Source organism: Manacus vitellinus, unplaced genomic scaffold (genome assembly GCF_001715985.3).
Source record: "Manacus vitellinus isolate BGI_N305 unplaced genomic scaffold, ASM171598v3 scaffold_43_pilon, whole genome shotgun sequence".
In the NCBI taxonomy this organism is placed as follows: domain Eukaryota; kingdom Metazoa; phylum Chordata; class Aves; order Passeriformes; family Pipridae; genus Manacus; species Manacus vitellinus.
Window position 1 is genome coordinate 2,169,078 of NW_021940560.1, and position 9,294 is coordinate 2,178,371.

The following is a 9,294-nucleotide window of genomic DNA, read 5'->3' on the forward strand; positions in this document are numbered from 1 at the left end:
CTGGGATGTGTAGATTTATTTTCCTCTGCCCTCAAGAACTGAAAATCTTGATTATTCCAGAGTCCAGGCTAGTAGTATCCAAGACATTCATAACCTAATGGAGTAACCATCTCCCAGAGCTCAGGAAACAACCCTCAGCCCTTGATATCTTGCTGGCTGAGTGTGCTCCTGATTCACAGAGCAACCATAACCCCAGAGCTCAGGGAATAACCCCTCGATGCCTTTGCTGGTCGAGTTTGGTCCTGATTCACTGGGAGACCAGCAACAACAACTCAGACTCACTTCCTCATTTACAGACTGAGGCACTAAACTCCAGGAGTGCTGGAAGCTGGAATGTTTACAGACCTGATGCTGCAGCAGGATTTTAAAAGCCTACAGTGTAGCTGCTCTGCACCAGCCTCCTTTCATGCAATTTAATTAAAACTTGGAGAATTACAGAAGGGGAACGACAGGATGTACTTCCCTCTACCTCTTCCACTGAAAAGGGATACTCAAAAGAAGAACTGAAAGGGCAGAAAGCACCACAGGTTTTACCCACAGAGATATTTGATGCACGGCTGCCCCAAAATTACCTTTTTCTTTTTTTGTAGCTGGATGAGTTGAGGCCTTGACCTGCATCTGTTGGAGACATTCAGCTCTGCAGCTCAAGGAGTGCTGGAACAGCCACGACTTGGGGATGGAAGGGCCTTGAGATGTCAAGGCTGGCAGAGCAATTACAAACTAATGCAGACAAGTTGCTCCTGGCAACAAACCTCTTCAGGCACAGAGGGAGAACAGCCTTCACTGCACAGACCCTGCACGGGCAGGGCCACTCTGAGGGGGTTCTGGGCACCCTCTCCTCTCCCTGTCCTGGTTCTGCAGTGCCTGGGGCACACCCAGCCCTGCCAGGTCCACATCCCACAAGCTCAAAGCTTGTTTAACAAGAACAGAGAGGAAAATCAGCTGCTCCAGGAAGGAAGGCACCAGAATGTCAGTGTTTGAGCCCCATCAGAAGATCACTGACCTCCCTTCCCTCTGGTAACTCTTTATAGAATCCTGGAATATCCTGAGTGGGAAGGGATCATCAGTCCAACCCCTGGCCCTGCACAGACACCCCAACACTCCCCCCTGTCCCTCAGAGCGTTGTCCAAACCCTCCTGGAGCTCTGGCAGCCTTGGGGCTGTGCCCACTGCCCTGGGGAGCCTGGGCAGTGCCAACCACCCTCTGGGGGAAGAACCTTTCCCTGAGATCCAACCTAAAATTCCCTGGGGTCCTGTTCCTGCTCACGCAGGGCACAGACTGGAGTGAGGATGTTGAAGACCCCAGTGAGACCTCCCCTCGGTCTCCTCTTCTCCAGTCCCCTCATAAAGCCCCTGCAGACCCTTCCCCATCCTCCTTTGGATGCTCTCTCATGGCTTAATGTCTTTTTTAAACCATGGTGCCCAAAAACTTCCACTGATTTTTTTTTTTTACCTCCTGATTCTTCTCCCAGTTTGCCCAGTGTGTTCTCCCAGTTTGCCCAGTTTCTTCTCCCTCCTCACTACACTCAGTTTCAGAGAGGTGGGGGTGCAGAAGAGAGAGCACAGCTCCCCCAAAATCCCCCCAGCACAGCCAGACACAAACCCTGGTCACTTGGAGCCCAGTTCCTCTCACCCTGTTCCTCTTACCTCTGTGTAAGGAGGAACCTGCTCACCCCCCATCCACAACCTCACAACCAGCTTCTGCTTCTTGCACTGATTTCCTTCCATCCCTCATTCCCTCTGGATTTAATAAAAGAACAGAACTCTTAGTTTTGCCTGACTTATTCAAACCTCACAATTTTGGTGCCAGCCATCCGAGTCTCCCTCAAGCACAAGCATGGGGGGATCAGGTAGTTATTAAAAATATATATATAAATTTTAATAATATTTTAAAAAAAAACTTAATAGGACCAGGTAATTATTTAAAAAATATATAAATTTTGATAATATTTTAAAAAAAACTTAATAGGAACCTGCTAAATGGAGACCCCAATGCTCTTTGTCAAACCCATGTGTTTGTGGGTGCTGCAGAGCTTGGTTTGGAAATCCTCAGCAATCCTACCCCAGTCAAGGCATTCTTATTTGTACCTCTAGTTCATAAAAACATCCTGTAAGGTGACTAGACAAGTAGAGACAAAAAAATTCCTTACAAGCCAGAATTACCGTTTCCTCCCTTTTTTACACCAGTTGTCAGGAGGAAAATGGAGCATTTAACAATCTGGTTTTTGCATCTCTGATAAGTTAATTCATCACTGATAAACGAAATCAGTCATCAAGAAATTCAGAATCGTTTAAATCTCGTTCAAAACCCAAGGTCCCAACCTGGCCCTGCATTTGGCAGCAAGAATATTTACACCACCTTGTCCCACACTGAGAAACTGGTGGTGACAAGCTGGGCTTTCCTGGACAGCTGGCAAAGGGTTCTGAGTGTGTTACTACACACACTGCAGCTCAGAGAGTTGAATAGGAACATATTGAATATATATATATGTGAATAAAAGTGGTATTATTGAGCTGGGTAAAACACACCACACCCAGGCACACACAGCAAAACACCCTCTGTGAACTCTAAGGACAAAGAGCTGCAGAATTTCCTTTTCAGCTGCACTGCCTGGACCTTCTCTGGTCATTTCTTGGGCTTATTATGAGCAAAACAAAATATATTCTCTGGCTCATAACCCCTCCTGTGCTCTCCCTGCAGCTAGAAGTGCATTACAGCTCTCCCAGCACAGCAATGAGATCAGCAGAGGAGCCCCACTTTCTGCTAAATTATCCAGAAAGGGCCTGGAATTATCTGCCAGTAATTCCATTATCAGATTTAGTAATGCTGATGTATTCCCTCTGCAATTCCCAAATCCTCAGAGCAGGGTGCAGCCCTGCCATGCTTCATTCCCTGAGTTCAGTGATGGTGCTCAACACTTGTATCCATGAGTGAAAGTTCTGGTGCTGCCTCCTGACACACCACAGGGAAACGAGGGAAGGACCTGCAAAATGAGTCATGTAAACACAGGACCTGTTCTTATGTAAATCGTCATTCCTATTCTGATTTTTTTTTCTACAGCAGAGACAAACAGAGCCTGGAACACACCGGGGCTGGCAATTAGCAGGAGGTAAGGAGGGTGCAAATAATCATTAAGACCTTTTGTTTTCATCAGTATAAAGCAGTTGCTCTTCCTGTTAAGCCACAACCTGCAGGATTTCAGCCTCCAGCCACCCTCAGCACTTGGCACCGCTTCAAAAAAAAGCCAAACCAAACAAAAACCAACCCCTTAATCCTGAAGCCACCGAGGTCTCATCTCCCCCATCCTCGATGCTTACCCAATTTACAATTCCGGGATCCCAAAGCCTCTGAAAGCTACTCCCAAATGGCAGGTTTTAATAATAATAATAATAATAATAATAATAAATAAAAACCAAGTAGTTTTTGTTACACAAACCAGCTCAGCCTTAGGGGTCACTGGTAAATGAGCAAGATCTTCTCTCCACCTGATCCTTCTCCCGTATCCAAGAGGAGGGATAACTGTTCATGGAAGGAGGGATAACTGTTCCCAGCCACACCACCGTGCAGCAAGGAGGACCTGGAGGGGCTGAGTGCTGCCTCCTGCATCCAGGGACACATTTATCCCATTGGAAAAGCAGGGCAGACACACAGCAAAGCTCTCCAGGTCCTAAACACTGTGGGTGCCTCTCTCCAGGACTCCAGGACACAGTAATTGCTCTGAATTCCCACGTCCGGGCAGCTGCTTCAGCTTTCAGGCTTCTGGTGTTTCCCAGAGTCCCAAATGACTTTCTCAAAATGAGCCTGAAGCGTGCACAGGCAGCTGCACAAAAATCAGAAATCCCTGAGATTTGAACCTCCAAACCCTATAATAAAATACCAGGGAAAAGCAAGGAGTGTTCCCACTGCACAAACAGGGATCAAGGAGCCGACGCCTCGGGTCACTGGCAAGTCAAATCCAGTGAGTTGTTGAGTTCTAGCACAGAGTCTGCCTCCAAAACAGACCAAATCCAAGGCCTGCTAACAGATTTACAGCTGCATCAAGGCAAAAAAGCAACCTACTGAGCTCCATTAAAATGACACGTTCAGACAGCGCTGCCTCTGCTGGAATGGCACCTGCTCACATCAGGAAACACAACAAGGGGATGATTAATTATAAGAAAAACAGGAATCCCGTATTAAGTGATAGACTATGACCAATTCTGGCTATGAAACCACCTCAGGTGCTTCCATTTTCCTGCTCCTGCCCAGGCAACCCTTCCTCAGAGCTCCACAGCTCCAGCATCACATATGGTAGATGAAAATAAGTTGTTTTTGCTGGCAACAGCTCCGTTTGAAGTTTATGGCTGAGGTTACTCCATAACACTCTGAAAATCCGGGCTGCACATAAAGCAAGCAACGGGCAGAATAAATCCCCTGTTACCAATATAAGCAAATATTTCTCTCCAGGATGAAGGAACATGTGGCTCCTGGATAGTGAGATTAACGTGGCTCTAAGATTTGTTTGCAGCATTGAACTGGTTTGCTTTGAAGGTAAATTGTGAAAGACACCCTAAAGTGGGGGATAACCAAGGCAGTGTGTTTATCAAATGACAGCAGGGTGGATATTTAGGGTTGACCCAGAAAGGGGTAAGAAAATACAAAAAAAGAATACGGGGAGGTTTTCAAGAGGAGAAAAACAAACAAAATGCAAGATAAAAGGGGAGGGAGGGGAAGTAATATAAAAGGAGAGAGGGAACAATAAATGTAATATAAAAGGGGACAGGGGAAAAACAGTAATGTAAAGGGAGAGAGAAGCAGAGGACAGACATGACATGGGGGCAGTAGTTTGAGGGTAACAGGTTAATGATGAGCAGTGGCATTTGTGTGATTTATGCAGTGATAAAAATAAGTGTTTGAGAGGAATTAACTGGTGCAGTTGAAGAAGACGGAGCTGTGGGAGTGCAGAGAACTGTGTGTGCCATGGAACAGCTCCTGAGCATCCCCAGGAAAACCTGGGAGGAGCAGAGGATTACCAAGTGACCAGCACAGAACCTCCGAGCTCTGGGAGAAGCTGCAGCATTCCCACATCTCCCTGCTGGCCTAAATACTGCGATGCCAGCAATGCAGGAGGGCTGGGCAGGCAGGAAAAGAGATTACAACTGCAGAAAAATCCGACTTCTGGTAACAGCTTTGCTAAAAATACTCCCTAACCCAGTTACCCCAATTCCGAGAACGGTCTCCTGCACAGCCTTGGCTCGGTGGGGGAATAATTCAGCAGCCACAATGACTCTGGTGTGCCACAGCCTTCCCTGCACGGCCCCAAGGTGACTTTAAAAGTCAACTTTCACCCCTCCAGCTCGGAGGTCTTTAGCTCAGAGGCTGCCACGGGGCCAGCAGGACTGAACAGCCTGTCACAGCAATAATGTCCAAGCGAACTCAGGAATGTCTCCTCCTGCAAAAGTTACTGAAAGCCTTTGGGCCATTGAACTCCTAATAAAACGTGGTTTCAGCACCAAATCCTCCTCGTGCAGCTGAAATGTTTAACAGAAGCTTCAAAACAAGCCCAGTTTTGCAGGAATCCCACTGCTCCCTGACCCAGAACAGTCTCTCCCATCAACCAAAAGCATCTCCTGTCCATCATCGTGAACAAACAGGGAGCAGAGAAAAATTCCTCTTAGCAGAGAGGCACTGAAAAAAATGAATCATTTTTGGCAAAGACATCTAAGAGGACTGCTATCAAATATTTAAGTTTTTATCTCTGGATACTCATTTCTCAGGGGGGGAGAAAAAAAAATCCCACATTCCTGGTGTCAGTTAAACTCTGTGCCATACTTTGAAAATGTGCATTTCCTGAAGCTGCCACGGGACCAATTACTGATGTTATAAAGGGAACCTGATAACAATCACATACATTTCCAGGACATCCCATGCAAAGTCAAGAACCAAAGAGGCCATAAATATATAGGAATGGCTTGGCTCTTCCCAGGAGATGAATAAAATCCATCAGGAATCCCATAGCTGCCACTCCACACCTTTATGATTCTGAAGGATCCCATTTGGGATATTTTGAGGTAGAGGGGTTTTTTGTGCTGCTGCTGTGTTGGGTTTGTTTTGCTGGGATTATTTAAGCATGGGATGTTCTCACACTCCAAAATCCAGTAAAATGGAATAAAGGCATTTTCCCTGTTCACAAAGCCAAGCACCATTATCCAGTGTGTACCTTCCACCGGGGCTGGAAAAACAAACATTGGCAACACCACAGTCCAAGTCAGAAAGTGTCAGACAGTTACTGAGCGACTCTAAATCACTTGTTCTGCTTCTACACCTGGGTTTCAAAAGGTTTCAGCAACACAAAACCTAACAAAAAAGGGAAAACAAAAGAGTCTGGAAGTATTTGGGAGGTTCCTGTGCTTGGTCTCGTTGGGTTCCATAAGACAAAACATGTCAAGCTCAAAGGAACCCAACAAAAACAGACACAAGTGCACAGGACTGGTGTAGATGTCATGAAAAAAATTAAAAAAAAAAATAAAACAAAAACCCAACAAACCACAAACAAATCCCCTTGTGTAGGAGAGATCTTTTCATGAAAACATTCACAGCTCCAAATGCACTTTTGTATTCAACTAAACCAGCCAGATTTTAAGCAGAAACTCATCAGCAACCAGACAGAATTTTGGAAGGAGACAAATCCTAAGTGACTCATTTTCGTGATAACAGGAAGGACACTGAAATAATACCAAGGGTGGCAGCAGTCAAGTTAAAAACTAAATTAAATCATCTTTCCTCCTCTGTTTTCCCCTCCCCCAACCCCAATCCTCAAAAAACTACCACAGGGGAAAAAAAAAATGTTAATATTAAAGACTTCAGAGTGGCATCTCAACCTTCCCTAAATCTGACTGTGCCAGGCTCAACAAACATTCACCAAATGAATCCAAGCCCCAGTCGCTCCCTGGTGCATCCCAGGGGAAGGAACAACCACTGCCAGAAGCTGGAAAGAGGTTCTCCAGGAAGGAGAACCTTCTGGGCCCAAAAGGAGGTACCAGAGGGGAAAAGACAACACAGAGTGGCTTGAAACTACATTTTCCAGTTGTTTGACAGCCTATCTTGTTGAAATCCATCAGCTGTGTTTTAGGTTTCAAAGCTTTAAGTAGGAATCCGTGTTTTTGACAGGAGAGGTGAGGAGGATGAAGGTATTTTTTAGAGAAAAAACTGCCAGGTGGGATTAGGAAAAGGTAAAAAAAACAATGATGCCCCGAGAAAACACAAATGGGAAATCGCTTTGGTGAGAAAACAAGCTCTTTATTTTGAGTAAATCATCTTTCTAGCACCACCACCAGTAAATAGAAGCTGTTTTCACACCTGAGTTCACTGCTTTTTTAGAAAAGAGAAGACAATACACAAGTGCAGCACACATTGATCCCTGATGGATAATTTCCCCCCAGCTCAGCACTTCCAGACAAGCCTGAAAGAACATCCTTTCCAGAAGGAAAACAGCAGAGGATTCAGAAGGGAACCAAAGAGAACTCCCCCCAAACAACTCTGTCTGGGCTTTGGAGAAGCTCAAATGCCCTTATCAAGACAGGTTTTTTTCCACTGACTTACACTGTGGAAGTGTAATATTGTACATTTGCTTCTGTGCTTTATGGGAGTCTCGCTGTGCCAAGAAATAAATGCATTTCTTGATAATTACTCCAGAACTGTTTCGTTCTTTAGCCAACACACTGTAAAAACAGAACCAAGACACCCCTGTGCCAGTCACCTCAGCAATGTCCACCCCATCCCAGGATTTCAACCTTCTCCCAAGCTCCTGAAAGTGTATGTGAAGCACCTTAGGAAAATAACTCAGCTCCCTGAATGGCCACACCAGTTTTCAGGAGCAAATGAAAGAGTTTTTCCTGCAAGGCACAGAAAAGCCAGTGGAATCACCCTGTTCTTTCCCAAGTGAACAGCAACATGCCATGATCTACAGGCTCCTGCTTCTTCCTGAGGCACCTACTGAGAAAAATCACCCCCTCCAAAAAAAAAAAAACCCACCAAAAACCAAAATACCAAGTGCCAGATCTGTCAGTCTTGTGCTGCTGCTGCTGCTGCTCTGGGAATGGTCTGACCTGAAAGCAGCATCGCCCAGAGCCATGGGGGGATAAGCACAGCATGTCCTGGCTCTGCTCAGCCAAGGCAGCAGCTTTGGGCAGGAAAATCTTGGGCTCTGGGAAGGTTTGAGACACTTCTGAAAGCAGCAGCAGCTCCCACAAAGGTGTTTGGCAGCTCTGGTGTCTTCAGACACCAGGATTCCACAGAAATGCCGTGCTCAGCCGTGCCAGGTGTTGTATCCCACACCAGCCCTTCACAAAAAAACTCACTCAGCCCTTGCTGGGAAAGAAGAGCTGGAAAACACACCAAAGATTCCGGGAGACAAAGCAGGGATCAGCTTCCCAGGCTAAGGGATCTGCTGGGAGAACAGCACTCTGTGTATCCCCTGACAGCTTTTACACCACGACAGAAGTCACATCTTCACATCCTCCATCCAGCAGGAGCTTTGATAAAAGGTATTTATAGATCCTCCACAAGCAGAGGGGATGTGCATTTTGTGGGAGAGATGGAAGCTTGGCTGTTGTCAAAAGCACCAGGAAAAAAGCCCACGAGCACAGGGTAGTTATTTTTTTTTTTAACTAGCCATTTATCTATTATCACAGGGATAAATTTCTCTTTTTTTAGGTCTGTCTTAACCCCAGAGTGACGACTGCTTGACAGCACTAGAGATCTCTGCACAGGAGGGATTTAAAAGCACATTAAGAACGTGCTTTTTATGAGCACAAACTCTGCTGACTTCACTGGCCCATATGAAAGAAAAGCTAAAACATATCCAGGTGTTTTAAGGATGGAAATAAGGGAGAATCTCTCCACAAGACATTCCAAAAGAAAAAGAAAAACCACAACCTTGCTCAGCTTCCACCCCACCCACTGCAAGGGAATCAGCCATCAATCTTTGTTTCCCTTTCTCTCACGGAATATTCTGAGTTGGGAGGGACCCACAAGGATCATCAAATCCACCTCTGAGCCCTCCACAGGAATTCCTTTCATGGAACATGACACTGCAGAACAGCAGTGACCAAGGCAGAGTATCAGGTGATGAGTCTGCTTGTTTGGTTTGAGGCACATTAGTTATTTATGTGGAATATTTCACGGGTGAGACAACAGAATTTCCCCCGTGAGAGTAAAGCTCAATCCTGGGGGATCCTCCCGCTGATCCGGCTCTCTGCTGGATTTCCCACGGGCAGGAGCCCATCGGGGTGGGCACTGAGGGGCTGGGAAAGG